The sequence below is a fragment of the Acromyrmex echinatior genome, chromosome 11, assembly GCF_024713525.1.
Source record: "Acromyrmex echinatior isolate Ae372 chromosome 11, ASM2471352v2, whole genome shotgun sequence".
In the NCBI taxonomy this organism is placed as follows: Eukaryota; Metazoa; Arthropoda; class Insecta; order Hymenoptera; family Formicidae; genus Acromyrmex; species Acromyrmex echinatior.
Window position 1 is genome coordinate 8,568,942 of NC_141862.1, and position 19,251 is coordinate 8,588,192.

A 19,251-nucleotide genomic window follows, 5' to 3' on the forward strand; every position below is an offset into this window, starting at 1 on the left:
TGATAGATCGATTAATTTCCCTAATAACTTCGAACTTGCAATTATATCCGATCGCCATATTGCTTGATACATGATTATTTAACTTTTAGATGATTTATGGAAAGATACTTTCAACTTCCATTATTAGATAAATTCGTTTTTAGATTGCTTAGAATTTTCAATAATACCGCGTTCTAAAAAACTTGAGAAATATTATTATTTTGATAATCTGAACACAATATATTAATATTAAAGAGTAAAGTTATAAAAATTTCAATTTGTTCTATTCATTTCAATATTAAATACATTTTTCTAATTTCTAAGATAGGTAAATTTTGATTTTTAAAATTCCAATTAACATTCGAATCAATTTTTAATATATAAGATATCTTAAAAAACAATATATAAGCTTGAAACTAATTGTAAGTTTAATTACATACAACTCCGTTAGCTGTCTGTATCTATGCAGCTTTACTTCAGTAAAATTCTTTAACTTTAAGTAACTTTGTAATTACATATATCTCAACTTGATTGGCATCTGGTAATAATATACAAACGCTCACAAACGACGGTATAACAATTTCATTATTTTCGAACACTTTATAACTCGTTTAAGAAAATTATGCAAAATATTCTAGAAGTTTCTCAGACAACCCGCTGTATTACGAAGTACAAGTTCAGGCACGTAACCCTGTTGCACGGCGCAAATACGCCACTCCGCTTCACGGTATCAACAACACCCATTACAACCGTTTACAACGAAGCTTAAATAACTCTTTCGACCCACGTCGACTCCACATAACGAAATATACGAATGTAGTAATCGAGGTAGGCACATGCTAGCAACGGTAGATGTTGCTCGATGTTAAAGTTGGAGAGTTTCAGAGAGAGAGAGAGAGCGAGAGAGAGCGAGAGGAGAGAGAAAGAGGAGCGTGGGATAAAAATTGATCCGTCAGTGGCTGGCACGACGTGTAATTTAGTAATGAAGTCCATACCTCGTTCGAACGTGCGCGCGGCAGTAAATCACGAGACATGGATTGGGGCTCGTCCCGTCCAGATGTGACCCAGTGCTTTCCGCTAATTTGCTGTTCCCGCTGTGTGCGGCGGTCGTGTTCCCTTCCTCGTCAGGTCGCGCTGGTGCGAGAGCGAGAACACACCGGGAGCGGCGAGTTGCTTGCTTGGTAACCGTGTTTCTGCTTTTTGCCGACTATGATTCCGACCGTTATTAGTAAAGATATGTGCTTATCAAGAAGTCTTCCCACGCTTTACTAATAAGACGTCTATACGCAAGACTGTAATTATGATTACGGTTGCTAATCAAGAATCCATTTCACTGACAAGATCATCATTTCCATCATCTATTTGATGCGGCAGATTATTCTACGCCAATCAGATGAGTTCTCCTGAAATCTTGGTTTTAACATTGTGTAATTAAATGATCCATGACTAAATCCCGTGCGAATCAAACTTGTACTCAGAATGTTCGTGTTTGAAAAGTACTATAAATAATTTATTCACAAATATTATCAATGCAATATCAATATCAAGTAAACAAAGCTTACATTTATTATTATTTTATTTTAAATAACTTTTCAAAACTTAAAGACTATATATATATACATACTTAGCAGAAACAATAGGTATTATTTATCGAGTATTGCAAATAATAAGGTAGCTTGATATCACAGAATCTATGATTATTCCTAGCTGATACTTGCTAATAAATATCTTACGTCCAGATGAAAATGTTGGAATAGAAGTATAACTTTCTACTATCAGAATATCAATGGACATTCGTAGTCGATATTCGAATGTTGTTCATGCTGTTCGCTCGAATCGCGTGCTCTAATCGACAATGGAAGGAGAGAAAACGAGTACGATCGTGCGTTCGCCTTTGGGGGTTCGAGAGAGAGTACAATGGAATTATGCTCTATCGTATCTGAGCGGCTGCGATCGTGTGCTATACGGGGAAAGCTTCGGCGTGACACACGCGTGTACCTATATGCCTACACGAGTGCGCAGCGTGCACGCGCGCAACGACAGGACGACGGACGGGCGATATAGCATCGCGGTATGTCGGATATGTTCGCTATGCCGGGACCATATTCTGGTTTTGATCCGTGCGCCAGATAAGATCGCCCTTTGTTACTGAGGCTCGTGCCTTCGGGACCCGAGAGAGAACCACCGCCGATGTGCTTTTACCTACGGCCTGCCCTGCGTTTTACTCTTCCCTTCGCCATTCGTCTCGGCCTTATCTGTGAATCCTCTCGCAAAAAGAAAATAGAAGTAGTTTTTGGTGGTGAAAGTAGAAGAATGCAAAAGTGAGAAATTATAGGATCAGAATAGATTTCTCCTTATTATTTTATAAAAGAAATTTTGAAAAATTAAGACGAACGTTTATACATTTATAGATTCATTGAGATATCGATAGATTAATTATGATTACTTTTAATGTAATTTAGGCTAAATTTGTTTCAGGCGGGCAAATTTTTTTTTTGTATGAAAGCTTCTTCTTAATTCATACAATTTATTATTTAATTTGCACGAATGAATCTGATTTTCCTAAAATTACTCTGTACAGCATAATAACATACATAGTATGTATATTAATATATTAGCTTTATAATTATAGAAGATGTCTTATATCTAGAAATTTATTTTTATTTATATATTTATCCGAATTTTATTAGGTGTTGGAATTAATTCGTAGCGTTTTTTAATGAAAGAATGTTATTTATTTCACATGAGCATTAAAAAATACATTAATGAAAGTACTTCCCATCACTTGTAAAACGCTACGAATTAATTCCAACACCTAATATTTATTAATTGACATTCCTTTGATGAAATCAAAATTATCTTCTTATTTTATTTTGTACTTTTCACTCATTTCTCTCTTAATTGGAATGTTTTCAGAATCGAAAGAATGTCACCATTCTTTCTGTCCTTCTCCTTTTTTTCCGGGATAGAACTCGATTTGTCGTAGTGGGACTCTCGTTCGTTGTTAACTCGCCGCTACCGGGGAGTATCGACTACCCTTGGGTGGTGGCGAATCACGTCGGTGACTTTATCGGGACGCGTTAAACAGGACGTACGTCCTATCACGTGTTAACCATCATGTTGATTCAATCGAATTAATCGCGGATGATTCCCCGCTGCGAATAACGCTCATTTGGAGACCAGTACGTATTTCCATCATCACTTTTTTTTTTACATTTTATGTTATGCTGTTTGATATTTAAAAACCGTTATTTTTATAATTCTAATATTATACAAAAAAATAGAATGTTTTTATATCAGTATAATATTGCTTTGTAATTATCTTTAGGCGACATTAGTTCTTCATTAAAAGAGATTCGAGATATTGCATTGCATCATTTTGTCGTTGTCTTTTGCCTTTAATATCATAAATACAATTAAATCTATATAAAGTATGAATGTTTTATACATACTAGAATAGTATAATAAAATGCAGCATAGTATAATAATAGTATAATAAAATATAATAATAGTATAATAATAGTATAATAAAATGCAGCAATTCATTTTTGTAAATATTAAATGAATAATTTTGATATAAAGTTATTGCGAAAGGATTAACGCATTTTTCATACAACGATTTCGGTATTTTAGCACAAATCTGGCATAATTTGGTATTACTTTTGAAATAAGTTAATTCTAAAAGTGAAGGGTTATAACAGTGAAGGGTCATACAGACTCTTTACAAAACTTCTGATGTTCCATTTGTCTTATTCATTATCTTAGTTTCGGATTGCATATCATATAATGCGACGATTCTCGATTTACGATGCTTGTCGTCGTTTGGCATTTCCGATTCGTTCGTTTCGTTTTATCGCTGTCGTTGTCATAAGATTGGCACGAGGAAAGCAGCAGCGGACTCGAGTAATAGGCCGTCTAATGAAAACGTGTTTTTGCCGCGCGGACAGTCGCGTCTTCGCTTGGGTGTTTGACGTTGCCTCTCATTGCAGTGATTAGCAGCGCGGCGTCGTCGGACACTGTGACGACGATATAAAGTATCATTGACTATTCCGAAGTAAGAGCTGTGCGTGTCTTATGCGCGTGCCCGCTTCGCGAGACCGATGTAGATGTACATTGGATCAATGAGTGTGACCCCCGCAGCCTGTCTTTATCGATTCTATAACTGTAAGTGCCCCAATTAACATGGAAATGCGTTCGATCCGCCGAATGAATTTTCATCTCCGTATTCATTCCCACGTGTATTCGTCCTATTTGATTGCGAACTGGGCTCTTCGAACGTTGTCCTAATGAGGCTAATGATGCCTGGTAATAAAGTCCGCTTTATTGATGCCGAGATAATTCCTACGAGTTTTAAAGTATTTGCGCAAATGATGCTTTATGAGAAAGAAAAAATGTTCTTATTGCATATACGTCGTATTTAAAGTATGTATGTAATTATTATTTCTCGATAAGATATTAAAGGAAGTATTTAAAGAACTTCATAATTTTCAAAATTTATTAACATTATATTTTCAGTTTTATTAATTTAAATATCTGATCACTCTACTACTATCTGCTTTTGATTTTCCATTTCAAGAAATCTTAAAATATGTGGAATAAATAACTACAAATGTATCAATATAATAAATTTGAATTGATTGATAATTAAAAATTAAACATTTTTGAGAATATTTTCTAAAAATTTCAGATGATATTACTTAATTGGAATAGTTAGTAAAACTTTTTTTAATAGATTCGCAAGGATGACTACTCTATTAAACAGTTATATTTGGGCTTAGCGAACCCGAACTCGATACACTGTAGGCATATATTTTTATGTTATACATATATCTATTTATATAATATGATCTACAAGAATAATACATAAATTTGACTGTTAATGTAATGAATATTTGAAAAAATGTAGAAGCACAAAAGATAACGAAAGAACCATAAAAAGAATAAGAATAGGAAGGAGACTCATACATATGTTTGATCTAGATTGAATCGAATAACCCAAGATAATTCATTTTTACATTTTTATTTAAAACGAAAACTTGCACAACACACAAAGGCACACAAAAATTTAAAGTAAGTAAGATACTAAAACTTTTGCGTTTTAAGATGCATATCGGGGAACTCGGAGTGTTCTTTTTACAATCGATAAGATATCTACATTTTTTTTTCTTTCTTTTCCTCTAGCTTTTTTCTCGCTAGTATTATCATTGTCGTCGCCAACAAACAGCAAATCGCCGAGGGCTGCTGGCTGGCAGGCTCGCGAACGGTAAGACAAGGCAAGGCAAGGCAAGGCAAGGCAAGGCAAGGCAAGGCAAGGCAAGGCAACGGCAAGGCGATGCAAGCTGTGGCAGAGTATCGCGGAGATATGCCCTGTCTGCCTGCGGGTGCAACGACCCGTCTGACCTTTGTCCGGCCTGTGCTTCGGTCTGGCCCTGCTGGTACCAACGAGACGCCCGATCTACCGACTCGCAGCGCGGTCCGACTTGTTCCGCTCCGCTCCGAGCTCGAGCTTGTAGTCGAATTCGCGATCGGTCTTGTATTGGAATTGGACGCGACAAAACGAAGTCGAAAACTCGACGTTGTAACGAAAAAATATACATTGTATAATATTACAATGGAGAATGTTCTCGTGTGAATTATAAGAATATGAATAGAAGTTTTTTTAATTTATCATATACACATATATATATTGATACATTTCGTTAACATAGTATTGTAGAAGTAATAGTGGAACGTGTGTGAATGAATTTAAGAGTATTCTTTTTTTTATAAATTATATTAATTAAATATTTCTCAGTAAAGAAAAGGAAGAAATAAATTTATTCCTAAAAGGAATTAGAAAAAAAAATATTAATGTTTGAAGTTTCAAATATATTGTACATAGGATTGTTTTAATCATTTCTAATTTATGAAATTATGAAGGATTAAAGTATGATAAACATGTTAACAAATATTAATATAGAAATATAATGTCTTATTTTTAAAATTATAACTTTTTATTAACGACATAATCGCAGATGTTGCAAAAGACACCACAAGAGTGCGCTAAGTGCTTGTATAAATAATATTCTATTACAAAAGCTATTTTAATTGATTTATTTTGAGATTCATTGTTATAACTCGTGGTCGTGGAGACATTACGCGAATCCCACGAAGTCGACGCACGCGATAATTCCTCAGTTATTCGGAATTCCTCAGCTGGAAAAACGTCAATGACTTCGCTCAAGATCCGAGGACATAAAAAGAGGCGCAATAAAAGGGCGTAATCTTGTTGTCGTTGGGAATGAAATTATTTTTAACCGTAATTCAGTTCCCACATACGTGAAGAGAATGAGGGACGCGTTTGCGTTCCTGAAGAGACCGGGCCACCTTTCGAGGCGAAGTTTAATGACGCAATAAAAATCTGGAGGTCGTTAGGTGGAGCGGCGAGATTCTACATTTTTTCCGGTACAATGACCGCGCATGCGATTGTTCCAAAATTGTCGTGACGAATATGAAAGATAGAAGGAGGAAACTCATCCGCAAGATGTGATCGATCACTTAGTTAATGAGAAATCATCTTATTTTCACGAGCTGAATAATGAGCTTGTCAAATATTTTTTTATCACTTTTGCGAGATATTCGTTTTGTATTGAACGATAATTGCTGAAGAGAAGTAAGTTAGATAATAATCTTTATTTTCTTATAAACTTTCTCACATTATTGCATATAATTGAACAATTAATTGCTTTGGCATTTATCGATTCTTACTTTCTAAATTCTTTGGAGTGAAATCTGGAATCTTATTCGATCTAAACAGTGAAATCTCACTCTTAAAGATTGAAAATTTTGCTATTTTTTTCAAGGGTAGCAGAATTTTAAAAGTAAGATTTAAAAGTAAGATTTTATTCTAAAGAATTTAAAGAGTAAGTTGCCAGATACATTGAAATAATTATCTTTTAGATATTTTATGATGAAAGTTTGATATTACTTTGTAATTTCTTATCTAATAAGGTAATCAAGCTATATTACACCGCGACATTTTCTTGACTCCGTTAAGCGATGCGTTACACGAAGGTAACTACAAGAGCGATTTAGCAGATGGCGGTGCGCAGGTGACGTTGCGTTCAGTTACTCTTAAGATCATGGCTAAATAATTATTGCTGGCGGGAGGATGGATCTTCTCGCCTAATTTGATGACAAAGATTCACCTGCCTGACGCAGGACTTACCATGTGGAACTTGTTACGCTGATTACTTGCCTAATCAACAAAATCGCAATTGCGACATAGAAGCAATATACTAAGTAAATTACCTAAGTAAATTACTAATTTTACCGCAAATAAAGCATGGATAAAATAAATGTGGGATAAATGTAATAAAATATACACTTATTAATATACATTTCTAAATAATAAGATAATTATATAATAAAATAATAGTTAATAATAAAATCGTAAGAAATAATTTAAATTTTACATATTATTATTTAATTTATTATTTTTCGAATTAGTGATTTAATAAGATCTTATTTATTCTATAAATATTTAAATTACATATATATGTTCACGTAAAATATATGTAAATGATTTCCAAAGTATCAGTAAAGTCTCATTATTCTCAATTTTAAAAAGATCAATTAATTAGCAATTTGTGATTTGCCTTTGTTTTATGCTTCGCTCAGATAAGGATCGCTCGGTATCGTCTTGCTAACAGCGGGTTCGCGTGTAAATTCCTTTGCCTCTTTTTGCTAGATAACGAGACGAACTTTCCGCGATAAAAGCACTTTCTTGCGGCAAGCATCGTCGCGATATTACTTTTTACGGGTACGTCGGGTGTTGTTAGACGACACTCTCTAGGGATGCATTTATCTTGCAGGGTCCTTAGGTACCTCGTGTATCTTGGTGCCGTTGGTATCAAAAGTAGGATGAAACTTCACAGTAGCTATGTTACCTCGCTATTCATCGATATGAGATTGCTTTCAATGTTACGTTTCTCTATTTTTCATCTTCAGTTCTGTACGCAATAATGTATCATTACAATCATTAAAAAATATTATATGGTATGATGTATTATAATTTCTCATTCTTTTTAATGAGGAAATGAGTGTTATAAAAAATTATATATTTTAAAAGGGGAATATTGAAAAAGTAAATATAAATTTGTTTTGATACAATTATTTATAACATATATGTACTATATTTGTAACTTACACTAAATTTGCAATTTAAAATTGAATTATTAGGAATTATTTACAAAATTTTTTAAATACTCTCATTATAGAATTTTTATCTAATCTTTATTGTATTTATACAATTTGAACAATTTTCCGCATATAATAAAAATTAAAGATAAGACAAAACCTGAAATATAATAAAATAAAAAAGTAACGAATTTACCGTGAAATAATGTTAAAATCGTATTAATTACCTAAGCATGCACTAAGCTGCAGTTAGACGATAAATCGTAGTTTTGGATTGCGAATGTTTTGTGAGACGAAAAATTACTAAACTTCTATCTAACATGAAAATTGCTACCTCGTACTATAAGAACATTTGAAGGCATTGTAGTCTATGACTTTCTGAACATTGTCAGATCATATACAATCATGTTTTAAAAAACTTAATTGTCTTGGCAGGAGACACTTACGTGACGAATAAAATCAAGCTAAAAGATATCTCATTGTGGTGAGCGAATACTTTAAACCTGGCGAATTACGGAAGCGATTAAAGCGTGCTCTCTCTCAAGACGACGTTGCTATCATACCGCGGCAGTGTGACTAAATGTAATATCACGCTCTTCCACGAGAGTCAAGGCTCGACGTCACGCCTATCCGCTCTCGAAATCTCGCACCAAACAGTTTTTCTACTGCGTTACAATGAGTTTATCGCCGCGAACACGCCTGAACGGTCCGTAGTCGCGCTTTTTGAACCTTTCATGCCTAATGGGTCGTACACATTTTACCTCATAAAAACAATATACGATCAGCATTTTCCCGATGATGAAGAGTTAATGATTATTTAAAAATCAGAAAATAAATTTACACACGTATGCTTCATTATTTATCTGAGGCATATTTAGTCATTGAATTCTACAATCAAATGCGTACAAAAATGATAATATTTTTAATAATTACAATCAGTTTGATAATTGTAATTAACGATAACCAGGAAAGAGCGTAATAATGGAGATGAATATGTGCGATGTCGAGTAATATTATTTTCTATTAGGTGTTGGAATTAATTCGTAGCGTTTTTTAATGAAAGAATGTTATTTATTTCACATGAGCATTAAAAAATACATTAATGAAAGTACTTCCCATCACTTGTAAAACGCTACGAATTAATTCCAACACCTAATAATTGTCTTCTAATACCTACCTAAAGATTCAAGGTAATAAGATTTATAACTGTGTAAAAATTGCACGTTTCAGAAAATAACTCACGATGTGTTCGCGGATCGCCAATCGTCGATGTTTCCTCGAACGAACGAGTCGAGAACAAACGGTAGGTCGCTCGTTACCGCTTCTGCTGATCGTTTTATGTGATTTTTACGATAGCCACGCACGTGTCGCGCAAACCACACTTCCGTGCGATCTCGTCGACGATTCTCGCGGCGTCTATATATATGTGTTCGTTTGTGTTCGCGGTTCCCGTCGTCGGCGGCGATTTAAGAGCGCTACCGCGCGGTAGAGCGCTAAGCTACTTTGTGGTTACGCGATCACGCCCAACTTCATTCTCGCGGTGCGTAAATGATCGCACGAAAAATACAGACCGCGACCGATATTTGCGGTGTATCCCATCACCGGTACGGCTGTTTCAAAGTATTCAGTTTTTATTTAGAAAGAATACTGCCATTTGATATTTCCAAGGTAAAAATGATGAAGAAATTACAGCAATTTTATAAGAGTTTCAGATATTTTTAATATCTGAAAAAAATTAAAATTAAAATATTTAAATTATTCATCTATAAAATATTTAAATTATACAGCTATAAAAAATGAATGGTGAAATTGTTATTGTTATTAAAAAAAGATATATATATATATATATATATATATATATATATATATTAATATATTGATATAGTGGCACATTTGTAAATGCAAAAGAAACGCAGTTGCCAAGAAATGATATAATTACACTTCTTAGTTCTTTTATCGAGACGATTATTGTGCATAATAATAATTACGCTCGACGACTTCATGTCCTTCTTAAAACACGGCAGTATACGCTCTTGCGCGAATAGAAGGGGGAGATAAAGGGTAGGATATGGAAGTCAACAAGTTCCGAGGGCTGACAAGGGTGACGAGGAAGAAAGCGAGATCGATAAATCGTCGGAGGAAATGGAATCTCCAAGGTAGATCATATTCCTTCTTCTCGCTTCGATCTCACGAGCTGCTTACGGAACGGCTAATTAATGACGCGCCAGTCTGTAGTTTACAAGGGTGTGAAGATTAATTTGTTTGTTGGTTGGTGCTTCCTCTGTATATGAAACAGTTGATCATCTAATTGATCTTAGCTTTAACGTTATAACTGGCTTGTTACAAAGATCCTTTTTCGAGCTATCGTAATGTAGATAACATGTTATAATGTGTTAACTTCATATTCTTTGTACAATTGATGGCACTAATTTTTACATTACATTACAGTTATAATCTTTACAACATTAGTATTTGCAATTAAACATTCAAATCTTATGCATATACCTCTGAAATTTTAAAATATGTAAACAGTAGTTTTGATTATTTAAATTACAATATATTCTTGATATACAATTTAACAGAACTAAAAAATCAATTTAATAAGATTATCTTTATTAATTTCAGATTAGCTGAAAATATCACTTTTTTGTTAAACAATTTTAATTACTATATTTTAGTATACATAATTATGTGAAATTAATTTTATTTATTAAACATTAATATGAGAAGAAAATAAAACTTGCTTTAATAACAGAAAAAGAAAAAAGTGTATATAATATATTACGAATATAATAAAATTTAAGAGATACTTTTACAGCTATTTTACAAAATATCTGTATTTTAGCATAAGATTTTATTTTACGATCAATTAAGAATTAAAATAGACAAATCCAAGAGTAAAAGTATCAAATTCGTTGAAGCTACCCTATTACTGCGTTTTGGAAACTAAATCTCATCTACGGTAGAAATATCAAAGGACCTGATCCTGCGCTCGTATGTAGAGCCTGGATAGAAACGCGTATAATAGCGTGAACAGCGTCGAAACTAACGTGCGTTACGGAATAACCCTCGAGAATCCTGGCGGAAGGCGAGCAAAAACGAAGGAGCCTGGAGGTAGGTAAGCCCTTGTCCGCATGATTAGAAAGGGATTCCTGGGTTCACTCGGTTCCTGGCCGCATTCTTACGCAGCCGTAGCGATAATCGATTGGCCACGAGTCGTCATGGAGGCGAAGGAAATCGATGACCTTCAGGCAACAGAATCCGCGGTCGCTTCTTTTCCACGATCGTTCCTCGTTATCTATATTTTTTCCGTATACTATTAATTCGATAGCGTGACTGCCTCGAAGATGTAAACTTATTTATATCATGTAGCTTAATGAAAATATCGATGGAGTTATATGATCGCTGACTTCAACCCAGTCCGTTATAATAACTTACTACAAAAAAAAAGAAAACGAATTTTCTAACTAAAACTGGACTTCTTAACTCTCTCAGATTGAAGTGCACTAACCTTAAGTTAATTGGATGTGGTTAATAAATTCCATACTTTTGTAGATCTCAGATTTCATGTAATATAAATGAGAAAAACTCAAGAAATAAAATCTTATATTTCATGCTATTCTATTATTATGAGAATTTTTAGTCTCACTGTATCAGTATATATATGTTATATACATATATATATGTGCTTTATTAAATTATTTACTTACTTTTAGCAATTTTTATTTACGTAGGCGATAATAAATCAAAAGTTTCTGAATAAAGTATCTTTAGAAATCGAAAAAGAAATCTTTTTACTCTAAAATAAGAAGTTACAAAAGAGAGCTAACGTTGTTTCTAAGGCAATTCTAAATATTCGGGAGAATGCTTAAATTTTTGTTTACAAAAATTAAAGATCGAATATAAAAATCATCCTTGGCGCTACGTTAAATTGTTCGCGCGGTCGGTGAACCAGAATGAGTTTGACTTGGTCGTTCTGAGGGAGATCATGTACCTGGTGACGACTGAATGTCACCAGTGACATGACAAAGAGGTGGAAGACAGACGGTATCGCGACGTATGGCGCAACGGCGTGCAGTGATTATTCCTCGTTTTGCCACGCAGCGAGTGGTCTCGTGTAGATCGTGCGATCTGCGTGGATCGTATGCGATCGTATGGACGCATACGAGAAGAGCGGAGAGCCGGCGCCGCTAATGATCGTAATGGGCACGTTGCGCCGTATGTATACGAGATGAGGGGGCTCTTGCTTACTTCTTCGTTGGTGCTCGCTCGTAGCAGCCAAGAATGGAACAAGGTAATGGCGATATTAATAATGGTACCCTGTGGGCTAGCCGCGATATTGCCGCGCTGATAGCGCGCGCGAAAGAATCGCGCCTAATGCTCCAAGATTGCCATTTCATCGATAGTCGGGAATCCGAAATGTCGAGGTCGCATCATTTTCCGTTGAGCTTTTCGCACGATTTCTCGCGTTTTCTCTTTCGAAACTCATCATCCTTGTTTGCTCGTTAATCCAATAAGCATATTCATCGTAAAGTATTTCTATTCGATGATTTGGATGAGAAGCGTTGGTCTAACTGCAGCAGATTGGAAAGGCTGAACTAATCTTTTTAAATTTATGACGATCAAGAAAGTCTTCGAGGTTATAATATAGCATAATAATAATTATATTAATTATAACTACTTATATATTTATAATAGTAATGATGATGACGATATACTTATCTAATATCTATTATTATATATAATATTTATATTAGATTAATAGATGATATACTAATTTAGACTCGCACATGATACATCTAATTTAGGAAATTGAAATTCTATATTTTCTTTATTTTTAATAATATACATAGAAAAAAAGATGAAAATGGTATTTTTCTTCTTTGCCCTTTGTGTTTATATATTATATAATGAAGAGAAAATATTGCGCGCACGAATTATATGTTTAAGAAAAGACGTGGATAATGTTTAACATCGGTTAGCGGTGTTAAAATGGGAATAAACGAATGTATCTACATATGTAAGAATTGAACATAATTTACAACACCGACAAAACAGCGGTTTCCTGACTATATCGTAGATCTATCATGTAGATACTTAAAATGAGTAATGATAAATCGCCGTTATGTATCGAGAAAGATGGCATTCAATTGAAAAGTACTTTAGAAAGTAGAGAGATATGATTAATTGCCAAATAATTTAACTTGTCATCAGATGGAAGTTGTGTAAGATGATTTCGATAGTCCGTTCACATTTTATTCCCGCAACATATAACAAGATTTGCGCGAAAAAGCGACGTCGCACTTGAAGAAGCGCATTTTCTACGCTAATGTCTTTGCGAGAGCATAGAACAGGCGTATTATCGATTATCTCGTCGAAGACAATGATATTTAACGGCTCGTCGATTCCGCGGAAACATCGCAGCGTGGCAGGTAATAAATTGTAATGCGTGTAATGTGGGAATTAATGCGGGATTGTTTCCGCGTATCGGCTAAAAGACGCAGTCGCGATTCGCAACTCGTGATTTAACTGCGCGTTTAACGGCCGAAGTTACGGCGATGCCGCGCGAATTGTTAGATCAAATTAAATTAATTCGTATGATCGTGCCATCATCCGAAACGCGCGAATCGGTGAGCTTTTCTTTGTGCTGCCGTTGTGCTGTTACCGCCGATCGAAACTCCGTTCGTGAAATTAAGCGGCGATGATTTCGCGCGCTCTCGTTCTCTTCTGCCAATTAAACTTTCGTCGCCTTTGTAAGTGTCCATACTTTACCGCGATGCAATTAACCGTTTCTATATGTATTATGCATTGCACATTAAATATCGCTTCAAACATCCGCTTAATACTGTCGTCGAAAATTGAGAACTTATTTATGCGGGAAACTCTGCGCAACAGGATACGAATTAAACAGAACGTCAGTACGACGTATTGTAAAAAACAATAATTAGAAAATATCTCTTTTATTGTTGCTAACCGCCATTGTACTTATCATTTTTATTTTTTTTATTGTTTCAACTTACTAATTCAGTACTTATCTAATAGCATAAAAGTTAAATGAATGAGCACACTTTAGCATTAAATTATTAATATCTAATGTTATTAAAAATATTGAATTAAAATAATTATATAAGTGTGGATATAAATACATCAATATTATATTTATATTCAATTACCTATCTATATATTTTTTTTTCTGATGATTAATGTAATTATTATTTTATCTGTAATGGCATTATTTTGTGTATAATAATAATATTAGATTTTTTTATTCTTCGTTTCTCTTCTTTTATTTTTCACTTTATTACACTTCAGTATTACGACAATAATCTCAATTATAACGCTCTCAGCGTGCAGTGGCCTCTCCATTCTTATCTTCCTCCTATCCGTGACCGCGGATGGTGGATGCAACTGATAAACAGCACGGTCTGCTCCTTTTTACACGAATTCTCTCACGATCCCGCGTCTGTTTGCTAGGAGCCGCGACGTTATGCATTAAGCAACATCGCGTATCTCAGTTACTTCATCGCACCCGTCTCTTTCTCCGCTCTCGAAACTGTCCCATGTAAATCACACAGCGCGACACTGAAAACGAGCAGCTCATGTACGTACATACAGTCTGCGCGAGTCGGGCCTTAATTAAACGATGAAATGACGATACGCGTCTCGGTGCAGAAATCGCCTTTAATTCGTCCGTGACTTCATTATATTTCAAATCGATTACGATCTTTCGGAAAAATCAATGAGTTCGTTCGATAATTCTTGAACAGGGAAATACATATTCTTTAGTTAAACATACAATATATGTTTAATTCTTTTCTATCTGTATCTTAAAATTTCAGTAATAGAATAAATTTAGCCGTTTATATCCATTAATAATTGTATGAAATAAAATTACACAAAAATTTCAAATATTTTTGTAATTTTTTTGTATTATATAAGTAATAAATAGAAGATATTAAAAAATTTTGCTAAAGAAACATTATTTTAATAAATATTTAAAATTTGATAAAAAAAAACTATATACTAAACGAACTACAAATATCTTGTTATCGTCAAGCACAAGTTAAGAGCAGTGAAATATAAGTACAGCTTCGAGACACGCAGCACGCAGCGCGGAAACGATCTCTTCTCGTTTTATCTCTTCTTCGGCGGCGAACGTTAAAACGTAAACTGTATCATTTACGAGCCATCTTAGCAAATCGATACTTTTGGCATTTGTGCTGTTGTCGAATGCCTGGTAGGCATGCCAATTAGGAATACACCGCCTTAAAACCGGCGATGATACAGCCAACAGGTGTCTTAAGCTTACCGAGCGATCGTTTGGAATTGTCGATTTTTTAATAAAATGTTTGGAATCTTGATATTTGCATACGTTTACGAGCATGCAAAATCAGTTCCCCGTCGCATGCGACACACCGTTAACTCAGAACCTATCTGTTCTTTAAATTAATTTGCATCTTCTGTAGTAGATTAAATCAATTGCATTTTTTTATTTGTGTCGAAAATTTAATTATACGTTTTACATAATAATTTACTTAACTTATTTTTCTTTTTTTAACGAAACTAATGTTTAAACAAATAGTTACCTGTCGACGATTAGAAATAAAGGTAAATTATTTAGAAGACAATGCATCGTGATATGTATGGAAATAATTTTTGATCGGAAATAGTTTTTAAATTAATTTGCGATAGAAAAATTTTCATTAATATCCAGTTTTGAAATATCGTAGTATTTATTTTTATTTCATCGACTAAATCCATGATGCAAAAACTATAAGATGTGCGATCGAAAATAATCATAGTAAAACGTTTTACAGCTTCGACACATCATCTGCTCTCTCTCAATTGTAATATCGATCCCTGAAAAATCACCGAGTAAACGGGAGGATATAGTGTCCCCCGAGAACCAAAAGTGTCGCTCGTGAGAAAACGATGATCCAACGGACCGTTACACTATTGAATCCTCAGCTTGTTGCGTCTCGTAAATAGCTGCTTGCGACACGTCCTCGCGATTCGTCACGTCTCGGACTTCCGTGAAACGGAAGATTGTGTCAGAAATTGGGGAACGAAGCCCCCTGAGACTGATTAGTGCGTGAACGATCGGCTGTCCGTTTACTAACGAGAATCGATCACCTACCGTGATCTTCATTGATATTTTTGTAAAATTTTAAAATGAACAGAAAGAATTAAATACAATATATTATGTATAGTTTCCAAATCAGGGTGAAGTACAAAAAATTTCAAAATATTATTGAAATCATCAGGGAAAATCACGAAATTTTGTTTGTAAATCAGGGAAAAGTTATGGAATTTTAGGGTGAATTTGTAACAACTTTGAATTATATGTAATAAATTAAAAAAGGCGATGCTTGAAATATTTATTATTTTAAATTATTATCATTGAATATTTATACCTTAAAATTCGAACCAACTTTTTTGCGAGTACTCACTGTTGGAAGTCTTATGGTGGAGTGAGATCAGCCAGCAAATACATTCACGAGGGGGACGATACGTGTGTTTCCGAAATCGGGAGACACGGACCGCGTCGGTGTCGAATTCGTAATTGGAATGTCGCGAGGGAGCGTGTGGTTCACCGGGGGTTGCATTCGAAGAGAAGGCGAGTCAGGGACGAAGTGGGAGGGTTTGAAAAAATGTGGCTGGCATACGAGATATCTGTCCCCCGATATAGTATCGATATATACAGAAGGGTGGGGGATCAGTGGGGTGACGATGGTGCCCGTTGGCGACTCGTTTACATATTGGTAAGCTCTCTGCGGGTCCAGGTCTGCGCGATAGATGCGATGCGGCGATACCGCGGCGCCGGGTTCTCTCCTTCGAACTTCCTCGGCGGCGGGGGAGGATGAGAGAGAGAGAACTGAGAGACGTAGGGGGAGCAAAGAACTACGCGAGGTGGAGGTAAAGATGGCAGGGGCAGATGGTGCGAAGATCGGACCATTGTTTGCCTTCTGACAGCGATAAGTTCACAATAAAGTTACATTCGCTTCCAAGTAAGTTCCTGTCTTCTCCCCGTTGTGGTTCCCTCTCTCTTTCCTCTGGGCTCTTCTCTTCTCAACCGCCTCCCGCGCATCCTTTCCGCGCCACGGGAGCTTCTTCTCTTCTGTGGACACATGGGAGCTCCTTCGAGGAGGAGATGGTACACTCACTAGCGATAACCATAACTCTCTGTACACCCGCGCCCTTCTGTGTCCTTCCCCGTTACCCTGTCCCCTTTGTTGTTCCTCTTGTTTCGCTCTTCTCGTTTTCGTCTGGACTTACCATTTTCTGTTTCTTTCTCTCTTAGTCTTTTCTCATCGCTTCTTTACCATGTCGTTCCCCTCTCCCCTCTTCCCCTCTTCCCCTGATCATCCTGTCGCATCGACCACGGCTATTCCGCAATTGTTTTCAACCTTTCTTGCTCTTGTTGCGGTTGCAGGAGAATTTCGCGTGCCTTTCACGTACTGTACTGGAGTTTCTTTCCTTTTCTCTCATTCGTTTACTTCATCCCTTTCTTCTCCTTACTAGTCTGGCACCCCAGGTTGGCATCTATTTCTTGAGCCATCGCACCTTCCTCCGGGCCCCTTTACACTCTCTTTCATTCTCGAAATGGGCATCGGAATTCATGAGACGAAATTGATGATTACGACGTCGAAACAACGCCGAACGACCAACCGCTACTTGTCGAGCTATCTATAAACCCCATTCTCCTCCTTTTCTAACTGATTCGATTCGTTCGTCAGTTTCTTTTCTTTTTCTCTCGTTCTGCTTCGTTCTATTTTTCTACCATTTCTACGTATCTTTTTTCTTCTCCAATGTTTCTTTCATTTTCATTACTTCTCAGATATTTTAGCCATTGTAAATAAGAAGGACCTAAACACTCGCGCGTGCGGATAAGTTCTTTTTACTGGACTCTTTCTCCGACTGTTTCGTTTCGTGCGTCGAACAAGATACGATACGCGGACGATGGCCGCTGTGCCCCGTCGAGATAATCGTCTTTACTGTTTGCCGTTTGTCACACTTTCGCGTTCTATGACTGTAATAACAGTATGCTTGTTCCCGCCGAAACTTCTTAAACTATCATTTCGATGAATTATATTTAAATCTTCTTTTTCTAAGTTTTAAATAGACGTATCCGCAAAAAATGAACTATTTGAAGATTTTTAAGAAGGAAATATATTTAAAAAAGTCTCTTAAAATGTCATAGATATTAGACATAGTTTTAAAGAAATTATTATACATATAATTTTTTTAAATATAATAAAAATAGTAAATACAAAAATGAATTAATTATTTGTTACTGTCCTTTTTATCTCTCTTTCTTTCTCTTGAAATATATTTAATTATTTATTATCAATTAAATCTCCATCAAATATTATTCAATAAAATTAGATTTTTGCTCGTAATTTTCTGTGATAATTTCTTTGTGATGATTAATTCAAATAAAAATTTGTATTTTTTTACAAAAAATTTATTTGATTTAAAAATTTAATTATTTTTTTCAATTTAATTTATTATTAATTTTAATTTCTCTCATAATTATATTTTTGAAATATATTTATTTTAATGTCACGTGTTCTCACTAACTTAATATTTTATGTAAAGTTTAAGATATCTTTCTTTGTGTCAGATATGATTTAGAAATGAAGATTCTATAGAATTTAAAAGAACGTTTTGAAAAAAGTATGTCATCAAGATTAGGAAGAACAAGAGAGAGGCAACTACAGAACTCCTCGCGATGTACCCAAGACGCGCCGCGATACTCGACGCGTAATACTCGCACGGATAGCTAATACCGCTCCATTAGGCCCAATTAAACAGACAGTTAAATACACATTCCGAGCATAGTATGCTCTGTTCGTAGCACGCGGTTATACTCAGTGATATCAGTTGCCGCCATTAGATACAATTACTAGAAGATATGTCTGCTATTTGAGTATATCAAAAACAATCCTGCTACCCTGCATAGCACTAAGCTTTCCAACTTTAACTAAGTTTTATTTTGCTAATAAAACTTAATCAAATCTTTTCTTGCTTGTAATTTTATATCAAATTATTAATTGATAATGAACACTATCCCCAATTAATCAATTATTTTAC

At 35.1% G+C, this 19,251-nt stretch overlaps 1 protein-coding gene across 1 annotated transcript in view; it reads left to right on the top strand.

Annotated features, from left to right (window-relative positions):
• The window catches only part of svp (COUP transcription factor 2), a 305,103-nt gene that overhangs the window by 68,318 nt on the left and 217,534 nt on the right, over window positions 1-19,251 (top strand). The gene's annotated exons all lie outside the window — the stretch shown is intronic.